Here is a 17,611-nt window from a genome sequence, read left to right on the forward strand (position 1 = left end):
ATGCCTGAGTCAAAGGAACTTGTTTCTTGAAGCTTTTGTGTCAGCAGTTCTGACAATGAAGTTGACAAAAAGTTAAAGAGGGAAAAAGCAAGTTACTTCAGAAAAACCTACAAAGAAGCAAAAGAGGTGGCACTTCAAGAGCCCTGTCATTTTCTAAGCAGAGCACCAAGCAGCAGCAGAGATGATAACATGTTTCAGACAAGAAAATGAGATACACTGGCGTTCAGAACTTGAAAAGTCCTAATTGATATTCGAGAATATTGGATGGATCCAGAAGGTGAAATAAAACCAGAAGGAACAGGTATTTCTTTAAATCTCAATCAGTGGAGCATTTGAAGGAATAGATTTCTGACATTGATAATGCAGTAAGAAAACCATAAAATCAGAGCTATATAAAACTCATAGTGTTCTAGTTTTTTTAAATGACTTTTACATTGGATTTTGTTTTCTAAACGTTGTTTTCCAAGCTATTGTATACTTGCATTGCAGAATAAGTTGTAATAATGTTTTTTTAAATTATGCATTATGAAAAATGTTCTGAGTGAAGCTCATTGTCAACTTCATTAAGGAGGATTACATTGTGCCCACCATGTAGTGTAAAATAAAATCAAGTAATACAATCTTAACTGCTGTGGCCTTCTTTGATCAGAAGAATTGGTACTATTTAAGGTCTAAAGAAAAATTAAATGTATTGGGGTAACATTAATTAATCATGTCATTAATTTTTCTCCTCACTTTTGAGTTATTCTTTTAGAAGCTGTCCCATTCAACTGCTACAAGTTCTTTAGCTCCTTATCTCTGTACTTCTGAGTAACAGTACACTGTGACTTCTCCATTTAAAAGTTGTAGATATATTATTTACTGATTTATTCCCATGGAAGATGAGAATTTAGTTCTTTTCTCTCACACCATTCTTACTCTTCTCTCTCCAACCTCATAATTATTTCAAAAAAATTTAATTAAAGTACTCAAAGTTTAAAGCATTAGATATATGTGAATATTATTCACCAGTGAATGAGGTATTTTACTGTGGCTGTGATCACATTCCTTTTCTTGTTAAACTTTTTGTTTTTCTTGAAATTAACAGTTGCCTTGTCATTTTGTTTGTGTGCTTAACTCTACATCTACCACTAACTCAGCCACAGACTGACCAGTATCAAAGCTGTAGACTGACCCATATCAAGCTACTTCTCAGACCCGTTTTAATTTTGGCTATATCCCTCCCAGAACAATTACCTCTTGCTCTGATTTGGACTTGTTGTTTACAGGCCTGATGCACAGCTGTCATACAGGGATTTCTCTCCATTATTGTTTTAGAATTTCCTGCTTCCTCTCTTACATGTTGATTCCTTAAAGGAATCAACTTTCTTGGGTTTCCTGTCTTCTTTCTTCAATATGGTTGAACATACTCTTAACTCCCTGAGAAAAAGTGCGTAGGAAGCACAGTTTTTTAAAGATTTTATGTATTTATTTTTAGAGAGAGGGGGAGGGAGAGAAAAAGAGAGAAAAACATCGATGTGAGAGAGAAACATCAATCAGTTGCCTTCCACATGAGTCCCTTGGTTATGAGACCAAACCCATAACCAAAGCAGGTGCCCTGACAGAATCAAACCATGACCTTTCGCTTTGTGGAAAGATACCCAACCAACTGTGCCACACAACTTAGGGCTGGAAGTATATTTTTGTAGTATGGAAAAAAATCTTTATTCTATCTTTATGTTTTATAGTTTGGTTGGATATAAAAGTCAGTTTTGGAAATGCCTTTTCATCATTTTGAAGTCATTCATCAATTGTCTTCTAACTTCCAGGTGATTGGAGTGAAGTTGGATTTTATCAAATTTCAAAAGCTTTGTGTATAGCATGTTTCTTCTCTCCAAAGTCTACTTGATCTTCTCTTTACTCTTGGCTTGGTATCTTGACGTTTTAGTATTTGATATCTTTGAGTGGGTCATGCTTTATTTATTGGGCTGGGTACTTGGTAGTAATCATACTCAATGTAGAAACGTAGGTCCTTCAGGTTTGAAAATTTTTCTATTTTTATTTTTTAATAATTATTATGTTTTCTCTAATTTTATTTATCTTTTTGTTTTACTTTATAAGAGATTTCCTCAATTTTATCATTCTGTTCTTTTTAATGCATTGTTTATTCATGCTATTTTATATTTGATATCTGAAAATTCTTTTTAGTTCCTTTTTATTGTTTTATGGCATTCTGACTTCATGTCTTAACATATTGATCATAAATTTGATGTATCTTTTATATTTTTCAAAGGGTATCTGAAACATGTACTATAAAAAAAGGATATTTAGTCAGTATGGAGTTGTTGATAGTGCCAGAGAGTGAGTTATGGTGGTACAAGGGTAAAACATTGGTTTTACTCTTTGGGAGGGCAAAATCTGTTTTGGGAATAAGATATACTCACATGTAACAATTATTGAGAATATAAGCCAGTTAATAATACTAAATATGTACTATAAGCAATAATTGTTATACAAAAATTCAGATGAGAAAAAATCTTTTAAAGTGAGATAATTAAAGGGATTAAGGTACAATCTCCTAATCAAAATCACAGGCTGATTGGGTCGGCTTTAGATGAAGTGGTTACTTCATCATGGCAGACACTAAAAGTCACAGGCTTAATAAATCAAAAATATATTTCTCTAACACTCAAAATGATTATTCTTTCAAAATTCTCTGTTTTTCTTAGTTGGGTCAATAGCTTTTCTAGCTGCCATGACAGAAAAATTGGAAGCATCTTTGACTTTTACCCTAATTTATTTACTGAATATTATCTCATCTATTGAGTCTTGCTGATATTAAATCCCCCTTTCCTACTTCATTCATCTGTAGCTGAGTGCTAATTACCTTACTAGTAAAGTGTAGCAACAGTCTAATTATTCCCCAGACTATGGTTTTCTCTTTCTCAGCTTATCCTAATGAAACCTATAAGAGCTGTAATTCAAACATCTTGCTTTAATTTTGTTGATGGTTCTACTAAAAACAATTTGATGGTTCTTTATTGTTAGCTGAATTAAAAGTTGGCGGTGAGAAGATACTGGGCATATATACCTCTACACTTTATAGCTTTCTACTCACGATGCAGTGAAAAAATTCTGAGTTAAAATCAGGGGTTTCCATGTAACTAAAATTGCTCTGGCTCTGGCCCTCAACTGCTTGTGCAGAAACTCCAGCCTCCTGCAAAGTACATACCCTATTTAATTATTTCTGAGAGCCCCATGAGGAGTGCCACACCTGTTCAGAAACAAATCCAATTCTATGATATTCTACCAGGTGCTGCTTCTACTCCATGCTGCTTCACCAGATGCTAGTCTGTCCTGGTGGTATTAAAAGTACATGATGGAGAGTGGAAGGAAATGAACCTTTTTTCCTTTTATTATAACTCTAATATGCTATAGTACTTGTGAAACAGTTCTCTCAACTTTGCTTATGTAGTCCTTTAAAAGTGGGGCCTAAGGGTAATGGGCTGCACCAGAAATGAATTAGAGGAATATATTTCATCACCTCCAACTCAGAATTCTTACTTCCCTGGTCTTACACCAAGTGGTTAAGGTTTTGTTATTGGACCAAGTATATCATGTCTTAAGATTTCTTTCCTAAGGACCTCTCTCTTCACATACAATTCTGCCCCGCCAACCCACAAGTTTGCCAGATAGCCCCCAAATCTAGTACAGTTGTTCTCAAAAAGTGTGGTTTTTGGATTAATAGTGTAAACATCATCTGAGAACTTGTGAAAAATAAAAATTCTCTAGCCCCACCCCAGATTCTACAAAATCAGAAACTTTTGTTTAGAGCCTGGCATCACTGAGGTCTGTGTTTTAATAAGACCTCTAGGTGTTCCGATACATGAAAAAGTTTGAGAATTACTATTCTAGCAGTAGGGGAAGCCGCCCCGCCCCTATGGCAGATGAATAAACCTTAGCAAAAGTAAAAGACTTCAGAACTTATCTCTTATAGCCAATATACTTTTTCATTACTCTTCCAGTACTCCACAATACTCCAAAGTTAGTCCTTTGGTCATTGTTTCAATGTACTCTCTCATGGGTTGTGTGTATGTGTGTGTGTCCCTTCAAAGTTGTGTCTAAAACTGTATTTTATCCTGTCTAAAAATACTTTATTGTTCTTATCTTTCTCACATTTTTAACGTCAATATCAGTCTCTGTCACCCAGGTTTAAAACATACAAGTAGTTTTGTTTTAGTTTCCTCATAGGCAACATCTTATTTTTAATTTAAAATGTTTAATGTAAATAAATAATTTGCCTTCTTAGTACAAAACCAAAATATATTCATTTTAGAAAAATTAGAAAACATAAATAAGCAAAAAGAAGAAAAAATTTAAAAACACCCTCATGCCCTGGCTGGTGTGGCTTAGTGGATTGATCTTGGACTTGCAAACCAAGTGGTTGCTGGTTCAATTCCCAGTCAGGGCACATGCCTGGGTTACAGGCCAGGTCTCTGGTGGGGGAACCTGAGGGGCAACCACACAATGATGTTTCTCTCCCTCTTTCTCCTTCCCTTTCCCTTTTTAAGAGAATTTATTTAAAAATAAATAAGTAAAATCTTTAAAGAAAAATAAAAATAAAGTTTTTTCTCTCCTCTTAATCCTAGATTAGCTTTCAAAGTCTACTAAGGTCACATCTAACTTCCCACCTTCAAACCCTTCTGTTTTCACACAAATTAAAATATAATTATTGAAATTCCTCAGGACTAAAGTTTACTTTATTAATATTTAAACTTTTTAGATTCATAATTAAATTTTCATAAACAGTTAAGGCTATTCGAGAGCTATTATTAAATAAATGAATGGTATATCTCACAATTGGGGTATCCTTGAATCAAGGAATTGCATCCTGTTCTCTATTATTTATATATATTGACATTTCCTTTCCAACAAAACCTGGTCTTTTATGTTCACTCATTATGTTTATTCAGAACAGTGATTGTCTCATCTCAGTGGTTAACTCTTATGTGAGTAGCCTGTTAAAATGCATGTTTCTGGGCTCCATCTCCAGGAATTCTGATTGAACAGAATTGGAGAAAAGCCCAGGAATCTGCAGTTTTGACAACCATCCTAAGCAACTCTGATGCAGGTAATTTCCTGGCCACACACTGAGAAACACTCACCCAATACAATATCAGAAAATAACCACCTGCATTGTTGAGAATTAAAGTTTACTGTAATTGTTATATGCACATAGTAAGAGTTATGACTGTTTGGCTTATATTTGCAATAATGAACCCCTATAATTATTCATTGAACATTTACGATGAGGTACTTTGGAGCACAGAAGAGAATATTAAGCATGGGCATCCGCAAGAAGCCTAATGTAGTAGAAAGTGTGATGAATGGAGACCTCAAGACTGAGGACCAGAACCTGGTCTTGTCATTGACTAATTTTACAAGCTTGGAAAGGTCAATTAATTCTCTTAACTCAGTTATCATTTTTTGTAAAAGAAAAAAAAAGAGGGTGGAGAAAAATATTTACACAAATTATTTATGTGGTTTTGTGAATAAAATGGGAACATATAGCAAAGCTCTTCAAATATATTATTATTCTTACTGCCCTCAAATTAGTTACAATCTGGGAAGGAAGACAAGACATAAGCAACTCAAAGTGAAATAGAAATATAACAGTTGAGGCACTTTATAAGTGCTACTATGAAGAGCTTCCCAGGATGAGAATCAATCAGTATAAAATGAATCAGATTAGCTATTTGTTATAGTTCCCGCAGAAAACAGTATTTTCCAGGTACAAAAGATGAAACAGTAAAAAAAAAAAACAAAAAAAAAAAACAAACAAAAACCTGTCTGGTGTAGCTCAGTGGATTGAGTGTGGGCTGTGAACCAGAGGGTCGTGAGTTTGATTCCCAGTCAGGGCACATGCCTGGGTTGCAGGCCAGGTCCCCAGTGAGGGGCCACATGAGAAGCAACTACACATTGATGTTTCTGTCTTTCTTTCTCCCTCCCTTCCCCTCTCTCTATAAACAAATAAAGAAAAGGTGCAACAATGAGGCCTGGTAATTGAATCAAATGGCTGAATAAATGTTAAAGCATTGTGGCTTAATCAATTATATTGTTTCTGAAGAAAGCAAATAACAGAAAGGAGGGGTGGTCTGCATGGAGTCTAGAGAAGATTACAAAACAAAATGATTTGTCACAGTGTTTCTTTTTAAAAATTATATGCTATTTATTAAGCTATTACAGTTGTTCTGCTTTCCCCCCTTTGCCACAGTCCACCCTGCACCCCCCCCCCACTCCCTCAGGCAATCCCCACACCACTGTTCATGTCCATGGGTCATGCATATAAGTTCTTTGGCTTCTCCATTTCCTATAGCCATCCCCATGGCTATTCTGTTACTACCTATTTGTACTTCTTAATGCCCTCAACTCCTCACCTATTCCCCCAAACCCACTTCCCATTAAGGCAGCCATCAAAATGCTTTACATACCCATGATTCTGTTGTTTGTTCTTCTGGTTTGCTTTTTAGATTCAAGTGTTAATAGATTTGTATTTATTGCCATTTTGTTATTCATAGTTTTGATCATCTTCTTTTTATTAAATGAGTCCCTTTAACATTTCATATAATACTGGTTTGGTGATGATGAACTCCTTTAGTTTTTTCATGTCTGGGAAGCTCCTTATCTGTCCTTCGATTCTAAATGATAGCTTTGCTGGGTAGAACAATCTTGGCTCTGGGTCTTTGCTTTTCAGACTTTTTTTTAAATTTTATTTTTATTTATTTATTTATTTTTTATTGATTATGCCATTACTGTTGTTCTATTCCCCCCTTCATTCCCCTCCACCCTACCCCCCATCCCCACCATTACCCCCCTTTAGTTTATGACCATGTGTCTCAAGTTCTTTAGATTCTATATTTCCCATACTATTCTTGCCCCCCCCATCAATTTTCTATCTACTATCCATGCTACTTATTTTCTGTACCTTCTCCCCCTTCTCCTCCTCCCACTACCCTACTGCTAACCCTCTTCATTTCTATGTTTCTGTTCCTGATCTAGCTGTCCTTTTAGTTTGCTTTCATTTTAGGTGTGGTTGTTAATAACTGTGAGTTTGTTGTCCTTTCACTGTTCATGTTTCTTTAACTTCTTTTTCTTAGATAAGTCCCTTTAACATTTCATATAATAAGGGCTTGGTGATGATGAACTCCTTGAATTTGATCTTATCTGAGAAGCACTTTATCTGTCCTTCCATTCTAAATGAAAGTTTTGCTGGATAGAGCAATCTTGGTTGTAGGTCTTTGGATTTCATGACTTGGAATACCTCTTTCCAGCCCCTTCTTGCCTGTAAGGTCTCTTTGGAGAAATCTGCTGACAGTCTGATAGGAACTCCTTTGTAGGTGACTGTCCCCTTAGCTCTTGCTGCTTCTAGGATTCTCTCCTTCATTTTAATCTTGGCTAATGTAATGATGATGTGCCTTGGTGTGTTCCTTCTTGGGTCCAACTTCTTTGGGACTCTCTGAGCTTCCTGGATTTCCTCAAATTCTATTTCCTTTGCCAGATTGGGGAAATTCTCCTTTATTATTTGTTCAAATAAGTTTTCCACTGGTGGATGTTCCTTTCCCCCTTCTGGTACCCCTATAATTCAGATGTTGGAGCGTTTAAAGATGTCCTGGAGTTTCCTAAGACTCTCCTCATTTTTTTGAATTCTTGCTTCTTCACTCTTTTCTGTTTGGCCATTATTTGCTTTCTTCTGGTCCAATCCATTGATTTGAGTCCCAGTTTTCTTTTCATCGCTATTGGTTTCCTGTGCAATTCCATTCATTTCAAGCAGTTTTGCCTTCATATGTTTGTCTAATTTGTGGCTATAATCAACCAGTTCTGTGAGGATCCTGATCACCAGTGTTTTAAACTGTGCATCTGAGAGTTTTGCTATTTCTTCATTGCTTAGATTTATAGGCTCTGGGGCTTTGAGATCTTCTTGAGCCATTTTTGGTCTGTTCTCGCCCGTTAAGTATGAGTAGTGGAGCCTTGGACTCTCAGGTCGCTGGGTTGTGACGCTGTATGTGGGGGCGTGGTCAGAATGGGGAAATGGTGACCTCTTCTGCTGTTTTTCGCCACTGGGTGAGGAGCAGAGTCTTAGGTGGTTCACCAGGGCTGGGCCACTCAGGTCGCTGGGTTATGACACTGTATGTGGAGGCGGGGTCAGAGCAGGGAAATGGCTGTGCCCTGTGCTGCTGCACCGTGGGGCCTGCTCAGTCCCGTAGTCTCACCGCCCACTCCCTCGCTTGTCTATCTGCTCAGGAAAGCGCAACCACAGTCAACCCGCAGCCCTGCTCCCTTGCTGTTTCCCTGCGGTCGCTCACTGAGTCGCTTACTAGGTCCAACCCTGCACCTGGGTTCCGTGTGCCCAAGTCCATCTGACCAAGTTTTCCTGTGCAACCCCGCTCCGACAGGTGCTGGTTTCGCCCCTCTTACCCGTCAGGCTGAAGAATTTGTTGTTATCAGACTTCCGAAAAGTTCAATTTTCTGTGTTCTGGCTGTGTTTTCTGTTGCTAATATTTAGTTGTCTCTAAACTTGGTTGTGAGAGAAGGCACAGCCTTTCCACCTATGCCTCCGTCTTGGCGGAAGTTGCTTTTCAGACTTTAAATATCTCTCCCCAATCTCTTCTAGCCTGCAAAGTTTCTTTTCAGAAATCAGCTAACAGTCTTATGGGAACTCTCCTGTACCTAATTATCTGATTTTCTCTTGCTGCTTTTAATATTCTTTCTTTATCTTTAACCTTTGGCATTTTAATTATGATGTGTCTTAGAGTGGGCCTCTTTGCATCCATCTTGTTTGAGACTTTTTGTGCTTCCTGGATTTGCATGAGCATTTACTTCACCAAATTGGGGAAGTTTTCTTTCACTATTTTTTCAAATATATTTCCAATTTTTTTCTCTTTCTTTTCTCCTTCTGGCACCTCCAAGATGCAAATGTTGGAATGCTTGAAGTTATCCCAGAGGCTGCTTATACTGTCCTCATTTTTTAAAATTCTTTTTTCTTCTTGTTGTTTTGATTGGTTGTTTCTTTATTCCTTATATTCCAATCATTGAATTGATTCTCAGCTTCACCACTCTGCTGTTGTGTTCCTGAAAATTGTTCTTTACTTCAATTAGTGTATCATTTGTTTTGACTGGTTTTATTTTTTATGCTGTCAAGGTCCTCACTGAGTTCCTTGAGCATCCTTATAACCAGTGTTTTGAAGTCTGCATCTGATAGGTTATTTATCTCCATTTTGTTTGGTTCTTTTTCTGTAGTTTTGATCTGCTCTTTCATTTGGGCCATGTTCCTTTGTCTCCTCATTTTGACAGCCTTCCCCTGTGTTTGTTTCTCTGTATTAGGTAGAGCTGCTTGGACTCTGTGTCTTGGTAGTGTGGCCTAGTGTACTTGGTGTCCTGTAGGGTCCAGTGGCACAGCTTCCCCTCTCACCCAAGCTGGGTACTCAAGGTGCACCCTCTGTGTGTGCTGAGTACACCCTCTTCTTGTAGTTGAGGCTTGGTTGCTGTTGGCAGATGAATGGGAGGGATTTACCCAGGCCAGTCAGCTGTAAGGTTTGGCTGTCACCACTTGTCACCAACCTCTGCTCTCTGGGGAGGATCAGTTGTGCAGGGGCAGGGTGGTGGTGTTTTGATGTGATCTGTAGCTGTCCACTGGGTGCACTACCCCTGGAGTTTCCCAGGTGGTATAGGCCAAGGTCAGTCTCTCCCACCCCCACCCCCCATGTGTTTTGCCCAGGGCCACCTTGCCTGAGCCATAAAGCAATCTGAGATGGCTGCTACTTGTGCTGGGCTTGGAGATTCCCAGGCAAAGCCAAGCTGTGAGTCTAGGCTGGCTGCTGCTAGTGCCAGGCCTGGGGCTCACTGAGGCCAGCAGATGCTTGTTTGAGAGGATTTAGGAAGTTGTGCAGCATGAGCTAGCCAGGACCAGCCACTCATATGGAAAAGCAGCTGGTTGGGTCCGTAAGTTGGGTGGGGAGGCATTTTTTGGGACCTCCAAGGAAGGTCAAACAGTGTTAGCCAGGTTGATGGAGTCTCAGATATGGCACCAGCTTGATGACTCCATGGCTCTCTGGGTTGAGGGCCCATAAAAAAGACAATGGCTTCTGCTTGCCTTGATGCCAGACACCTCAGTTTCTCCCTGCACAACACTGGTGCCTCTCAAGCTGCCACCCCAGCACTGGAGCTCAGAGGGAGTGAGTCTGAATAGGTGAGTCCATGTGTGGGTTCTTTAAGAGGAACTGCTTGGGGCTCCAGAAATTTCTTCCACCAACTCAGTCCCCACTGGTTTTTGCAGTCAGAAGTTGTGAGGACTTATCTTTCTGGCACTGGAACCCTGGGCTGGGGGGCCTAGTATGGGGCTGTGACCTCTTACTCCCTAGATATCCCTCCCAAATGTTATCTACCACATGTGGATGTGGGACCAATCTGTTTCACATCTGCGCCCCTTCTACCAGTCTGGATAAATGTCATTTTTTAAATTCTGTGGTTGTCAGACTTCCATTCAATTCACTTTCTGATGGTTCTGAGTGATGTTTGTTCTATTTAGCTGTAACTCTGATGTGGTTGTGCAAAGAGGTGAGTTATGTCTGTCTGCGCTGCCATCTTGTGTCACAATGTGTTTAGATCACCATCTACGGTGGAGGTTACCTGAAGAAGTGAATGGTTTGGTATCAGTCTAGTTCCATGATAGATTCTTGGTAGAGTGACATTGTCTTGATAGAATGGCACAGTAACTTGCATAGTGGATGAACTCACCAATAAAATTTTCAATTCATTTTTTCTACACTGATATCTTGCTTACTATGCCATGTTCAATTATAATTTAGCTTTTCAAGTATTAAAAATAAAAAAGAGAATGCATTGCCTGGATAACATGAATATCTAACTTGTAAATTAATAAGGTGACATTTTGATCAAGATGTAAGTCTCCTGAGAGTTTAGCTCCTGTGAATCAGTCCTTTTTGGCTGACCAACTCAGGATGCAGTGAGAAATATCCAGCTTCTGGAACTTCAAAGGCAAGAAGTAGATTCTGGACCATGCAATGATAATAAAGATGGAATTCACCCAGGAATTCAAAACACTACAATATTCAGAGTTAAACCATCTTGGGTTAGAAACCTGGTCTGCCACTCTTTCCTTATTTGTAAAATAGGTTATGTCTAGTTCATGAGGTATTGTTGTGGAGAGTTAATGGGATCATGTAGGTAAAGTGCTATGGTGCCTGGTCAGAAATATTGTCCTAGCAGCCTGGAAATCTCTAAATCAGGAGTAGAACAAATATTCATTGTTTGAATGACCAATAATTATTATTGTCACCCCGTAAGTTTTTGGGGGGCACCCTCTGTTTGCTTCAAATCCTCTCCATCTCTGTCCTTTGCAATGTCAAGATAATAATAGAAGAGTTTCCATAAAGGTATGCATTAATTGCAGATGAGGGACAAAAATAATAGGTATTTTGGACTAAACTGTGATTGGGATTAGTGGGGCCTACGAGTCTAGGAGACCACTTTAGGTCTATTTGGAGCTTGGTCTAGTTCTTAAAATGGAGGTAACAAACTTGAATACTGGCAAGGATAATTCAAGGTGGGGTGATATTAGACCAGCCCACCCCCATCCAAAAAGGGCAGCCTGTACTCAGTGTCAGCCAATTGATGTTTTGCAAGAACTTAAATCTGCTTACTTTTGCAGTTTTCACAGAAAATCTGGAATTTAGATTTTAACACAAAAGCTCATAATTGTTAAAAATTGACATAAATAAAAAAGAAATTGATTACCAGTCAAACAGATCGTGTCCGTGAGTGTAATTTGGTTATGAGCTACCAGGTTGTGACCAGAATTTTAAAGTCTAGGTAATGTTTATTAGAAGATAGCTGATGCATATTAAACATTTTAGGAGTTTATTGGGTAAACACTGATTCAAATCAGGCAGCATCCAATCTAGCAGGTAGAAAGGCTCTAAGGATCTATACAAATGAAAGGTTTTTTTTTTTTTTTTTTAATAACCAGAAGGGAAGAGGAACAAGGAAGTTATACTGGGCAAAAAAAGCTGGTTGATTATTACCAAGTCACTTTCCTTTAGGGAACAGCAGGGGTCAATCAGGCAGAATACCTAGTAAGTGCTGGTCAGGCGATTCCTAATGATTGATTTTAGATTTTATTTCTGGGAGAGCCGAAACTGTAAGTTCAGTCTCAGTTTGTTGACACGGCCTTTAGTATAAGCAACTATATTTTGGATCTGTTCTCTCTCTCTCTCTCTCTTTTAGTCATACTGTGTAAGCAGAAAGGAAGTGGGGGGCAAGAGCATGGAAGGGTGACAGTTTAAGATGACTTGGGGTTCCCAAATTTGACTGGACGCAATAGGAATTTCATTTAAGGGAGAAAAGAGGAGAGGTTGGACAAATGAGTTCTTTTGTGGACTACTTTGAATATTATAATAAGAAATCATGGTGTTAGGCAGTGAGGGCCCACTCCTAGTGTTTGAAAAAATTAGTGAAAATGACCTTATTCTAGCATTAAGAATAATGCATATTTTCTAAATCTCTGAGGCCCTATTTTTAAAACCTCTATAATGTGATGCATACCTATTCTTACTGATTAGGGACGATGTTAAACAAATACAATACACTTTAATAAAGCTACATTAGCATTGTGTAAATGGTAGATATTTTGTCTGGTAATGAAGTTAGTGAAGATTTAACAGAGAAGAAGAAGCCTGAACCATATCTTTAACAGTAGCTATTCCTTTACATTTGAAAAGAAATTGACATTTATACATGCCTTCTAAATGCCTTAAGTTATAAATACCATTTTTCACTCTTCTCTTTTCCCTAAAAGTGGATTTTCTAAGTTCTTTTTTCTCTCCCTGTTTTTGTACAGAGAAAGCAAAATCCTAACACAAAAGTGTCTCAAAATGAATTACTGAAAGAATTCCTTGAGCTAGTTTTGTAGAATATAGAGCCTAAATGAGAGAGATAGTCCTCATGGGGGTAATAAAATGTGCACAGGTGTCAGAGGAAAGTGACGTGTGTTTGGGAAGACAACCAGAATTGAACAGCAGCATAGTGTAGTGATTAAGCACATGCTTTGGAGGCAGATTTAACTTTGGCTGTTGGCTCTGCCATACACCAGCTTTGCGACTTTGGGAAACTTATTTAAGTTCTTTAAACTGCCATTTTATTCTCTTATTCTGTTATTCTAGTACAGTTATTCTGATTTTTGCCCTTACTACTTATTAAAAAGATTTTATTGTTTATTTTTAGAGAGAGGGGAAAGGAGAGGGGGAGAGAAACATCAGTGGTTGCCTTTCACATGCCCCAAAATGGGGACCTGGCCCGTGGCCCAGGCATGTGCCCTGACTGGGAATCAAACTGGTGATCCCTTGATTTGCAGGCTGGCACTTGATCCATTGAGCCACACCAGCCAGGGCATGCCTGTACTACTTGTAGAAGATGAAGTGAGAAAGGGTGGTGAGCCCTGTCTGGTGTAGCTCAGTGGATTGAGTGCGGGCTTCAAACTAGAGGATTGAGGTTCGATTCCCAGTCAGGGCACATGCCTGGGTTGCAGGCCAGTTCCCGGCAGGGGACGCACAAGAGGCAACCATACATTGATATTTCTCTCCCTCTCTCCTTCCCTTACCCTGTAAAGATAAATAAATAAAACATTTTTTAAAAGGGTGGTGAAAGATGAATCTGGCAGAGAAGGCAACAACTAGATCATGAAGGTCTTTTATTTTTAACCTGGGGATAAAATGATATATATATTTTAAACATTACTCTGGCTGCAGTTGTGCAAAGTGTCAGGGAGTGGGCACTGCAGGACAAGGAGACCTGAGGCTGGGCTGTGGTAGATGAGGTAGGTGGGGGAATTGCATACAATGGAAATGAAAGATGACTTGATGGGTTGGGACAAGACGTTAGAGAATTGCATGAATGGTGTTGCCACTTACAAAAATAAGAAATTTAGGAAGCAGAACATAGTTTGTGTAGGTTGATGTGTAGGTTTGTTCAGTTTGGGACATGTTGAACTTGATGTGGCTGTATAACTTTAAGGAGGAGTTAGCTAGTGAACCTTGGATGTATAAAGATAACAAAACCTAACATTTTATAGTGCTTGTTATGTGTCATACAGTATTCTAAGTGCTATACTAAATACATTAGTATAACGTATTTAACTCTCACAACAACCACCTAAGATAGGCATTACTATTTTCGTTACCATTAAGTGTTAGGAGACTGTGGCGCAGGGGCTTTAATGTCCCCAAGATCACACAGCTAGTATATGGTGCAGCCCGGGTACAGGTCTGGAGCTTGGGGCACAGGGCCAGGAAATGGGCTATCTGCCAGGCAATAGAATTCAGAACAAGGCAGACCTGGGCTTTGTTTTCATAGAGTTTACAGCTTAGTGAGTCATAGACTTTTGGGGGTAGTACAAAAATAATCATGCAAATGAAGAATGAGAGGATAAGAAAGACAAGGTTCAAATCCTGAGGAACAGCAATATTTAAAGTATAAAGGGAAGAAAAAGCCCAGGGAATATACACAGATTAGAGTAAGGAGGAGACCTGGCCTGCTGGTACTCCTCCATAGGGTTGGAGCATTGTCCCGTAAACGGAAAGGTTGCAGGTTTCATTCCTAGTCAGGGCACACAGCTGGGTTGCTGGTTCGGTCCCCAGTCAGAGTTTGTGTGGGAGGCAGCAGATCCATGTTTTGCTTTCTCATGGGTGTTTTCCTCTCTTCACCCCTCCCTTGTCCTCTCTCTCTTAAAAAATAAAATCAGTGAGCATGTCTTTGAGTGAGGATAAAAATAAATTTTTTTTAAAGGAGGAAAATCAGGAGAGAGCAAGGTCTTGGGTAACATGGAGACAGGAGTTTTGAGGAGAGAGTACTAATTGACCAAGAAGTCTAGTTAGATAAGGAGTGAAGGTGTACGGTAACATTCATGGCCAAGTCTTTGATGACCCCAGGAAGAGTAACTTCTTGTGAATGATGGGAACAGAAGCAAATTGCAGTGGATTGAGGTGAAGTTTGAAAGCAGGACCAGAGAGACTGGAGTGAGAGACACTGTAGCAGTCTAAACGAGAGAAAATAATTCTGTGAATCGAAGTGACAGTAGTAGGAAGGGAAGGATTACAGGCACAAGAAACATAATGTTAGGGAAGAATCAATACTTGATGGCTGGCTATGAGTAGACAAGGAGAGCCTAAGAGAGTGTAAGATGATTCTACTCTCCATCCCTGGTTACTGGGAGAGAAGTGGTACCATTATTGGAGATAAGAAGTTAAATATGTGGTGTTTAGCATGACGGTGAGACATTTAGCAAGCAGTTAGATTACTAGGAGTTGTAAATTTAAAATGTGATTATTGAAACATTTACCACATTGGCTTCAAGTTGTGCAACAAGCATTTCTCCATACTATTACTTGTATATTAAACTGCACATGGCCATATGCTTAACACATAATTTCTCATTGTTAAAACTTCAGGATAACCCTGGCTGGTGTGGCTTCATCCACTCTACTATTGTTTCCATGAAAATTGTTATTTCAATTAGTGTATTCTTCATTTCTGATGGGATATTTTTTATGCTGTCGAGGTCCTCACTGAGTTCCTTGAGCATCCTTATAACCAGTGTTTTGAAGTCTGCATCTGATAGGTTATTTATCTCCATTTTGTTTGGTTCTTTTTCTGTAGTTTTGATCTGCTCTTTCATTTGGGCCATGTTCCTTTGTCTCCTCATTTTGACAGCCTTCCCCTGTGTTTGTTTCTCTGTATTAGGTAGAGCTTCTTGGACTCTGTGTCTTGGTAGTGTGGCCTAGTATACTTGGTGTCCTGTAGGGTCCAGTGGCACAGCTTCCCTCTCACCCAAGCTGGGTACTCAAGGTGCACCCTCTGTGTGTGCTGAGTACACCCTCTTCTTGTAGTTGAGGCTTGGTTGCTGTTGGCAGATGAATGGGAGGGATTTACCCAGGCCAGTCAGCTGTAAGGTTTGGCTGTCACCACTTGTCACCAACCTCTGCTCTCTGGGGAGGATCAGTTGTGCAGGGGCAGGGTGGTGGTGTTTTGATGTGATCTGTAGCTGTCCACTGGGTGCACTGCCCCTGGAGTTTCCCAGGTGGTATAGGCCAAGGTCAGTCTCTCCCCCCCCCCCATGTGTTTTGCCCAGGGCCACCTTGCCTGAGCCATAAAGCAATCTGAGATGGCTGCTACTTGTGCTGGGCTTGGAGATTCCCAGGCAAAGCCAAGCTGTGAGTCTAGGCTGGCTGCTGCTAGTGCCAGGCCTGGAGCACACTGAGGCCAGCAGATGCTTGTTTGAGAGGATTTAGGAAGTTGTGCAGCATGAGCTAGCCAGGACCAGCCACTCATATGGAAAAGCAGCTGGTTGGGTCCATAAGTTGGGTGGGGAGGCATTTTTTGGGACCTCCAAGGAAGGTCAAACAGTGTTAGCCAGGTTGATGGAGTCTCAGATATGGCACCAGCTTGATGACTCCATGGCTCTCTGGGTTGAGGGCCCATAAAAAAGACAATGGCTTCTGCTTGCCTTGATGCCAGACACCTCAGTTTCTCCCTGCACAACACTGGTGCCTCTCAAGCTGCCACCCCAGCACTGGAGCTCAGAGGGAGTGAGTCTGAATAGGTGAGTCCATGTGTGGGTTCTTTAAGAGGAACTGCTTGGGGCTCCAGAAATTTCTTCCACCAGCTCAGTCCCCACTGGTTTTTGCAGTCAGAAGTTGTGGGGACTTATCTTCCTGGCACTGGAACTGTGGGCTGTGAGGTTTGGTGTGAGACTGGGACTCCTCACTCTAAAATATCTTTCCTAAAGTTTTATCCACCACATGTGGGTGATGGACTAGACAGTTCCAAGTCTGCATGTCTTCTATCAGTATGGATAGATGTGGTTTCTTTAATTCCCAGTAGTCAGACTTCCATTCAACTCACTTTCTGATGGTTCTGACTGATGGTTGTTCTATGTTTTATTTGTAATTTTATTGTGGTTTTAAGAAGAGGCAAGCTATGTTTGCCTATGCTGCCCTCTTGACCAAAAGATGGCATCTTTTAAGAAAGGAAAAAAAATATTCATGAGATTCTGCCATTGTTTAATAATTTCATTACAAGTGGATGCTATTAATGAGCATTTTAGAACTGACTGTATTTTTGTGCTTACTCTTGTTGGAGCAAAACTATTATAGTTCATTTCTCGAACTGAAAATTAAAGAAACATGCTCTTAACTTAATGGTAATACATTGAACAAACATTCAGAGCATAAGTATGGAATTTCTAATATATTATTTGTATCCATATTATTAATATTTATATTTCCTAATTCAACTTATTTAAGCAAAATGCCAAATAGATGAAGAATATCTAATTGAAAGCCATCAAAGAGTTCTGGTGCATGAACTACAAGGGTTTTTTTTCTTACTCACCTTATGAATAAGTTTTGGAACTAGGTAGTGGTGGTGGTTGCAGAACATCGCAAATGTACTACATACCACTGAATTGCTTACTTTTATTCATTTGATTTTACTTTTTTCAGATTTATTGAGATATAATCAACATACTACAATGTGTATGGTTAAGGTTTACATTGTGCTG

At 39.5% G+C, this 17,611-nt stretch overlaps 1 pseudogene; it reads left to right on the forward strand.

The window, feature by feature from the left end:
- LOC119053438 (activated RNA polymerase II transcriptional coactivator p15-like) lies at positions 1-380 on the forward strand (annotated as a pseudogene).
- Positions 381-17,611: the final 17,231 nt, after the last annotated feature.

Source organism: Artibeus jamaicensis, unplaced genomic scaffold (genome assembly GCF_021234435.1).
Source record: "Artibeus jamaicensis isolate MK-2021 breed Jamaican fruit bat unplaced genomic scaffold, CSHL_Jam_final contig_548, whole genome shotgun sequence".
Classification (NCBI taxonomy): Eukaryota; Metazoa; Chordata; class Mammalia; order Chiroptera; family Phyllostomidae; genus Artibeus; species Artibeus jamaicensis.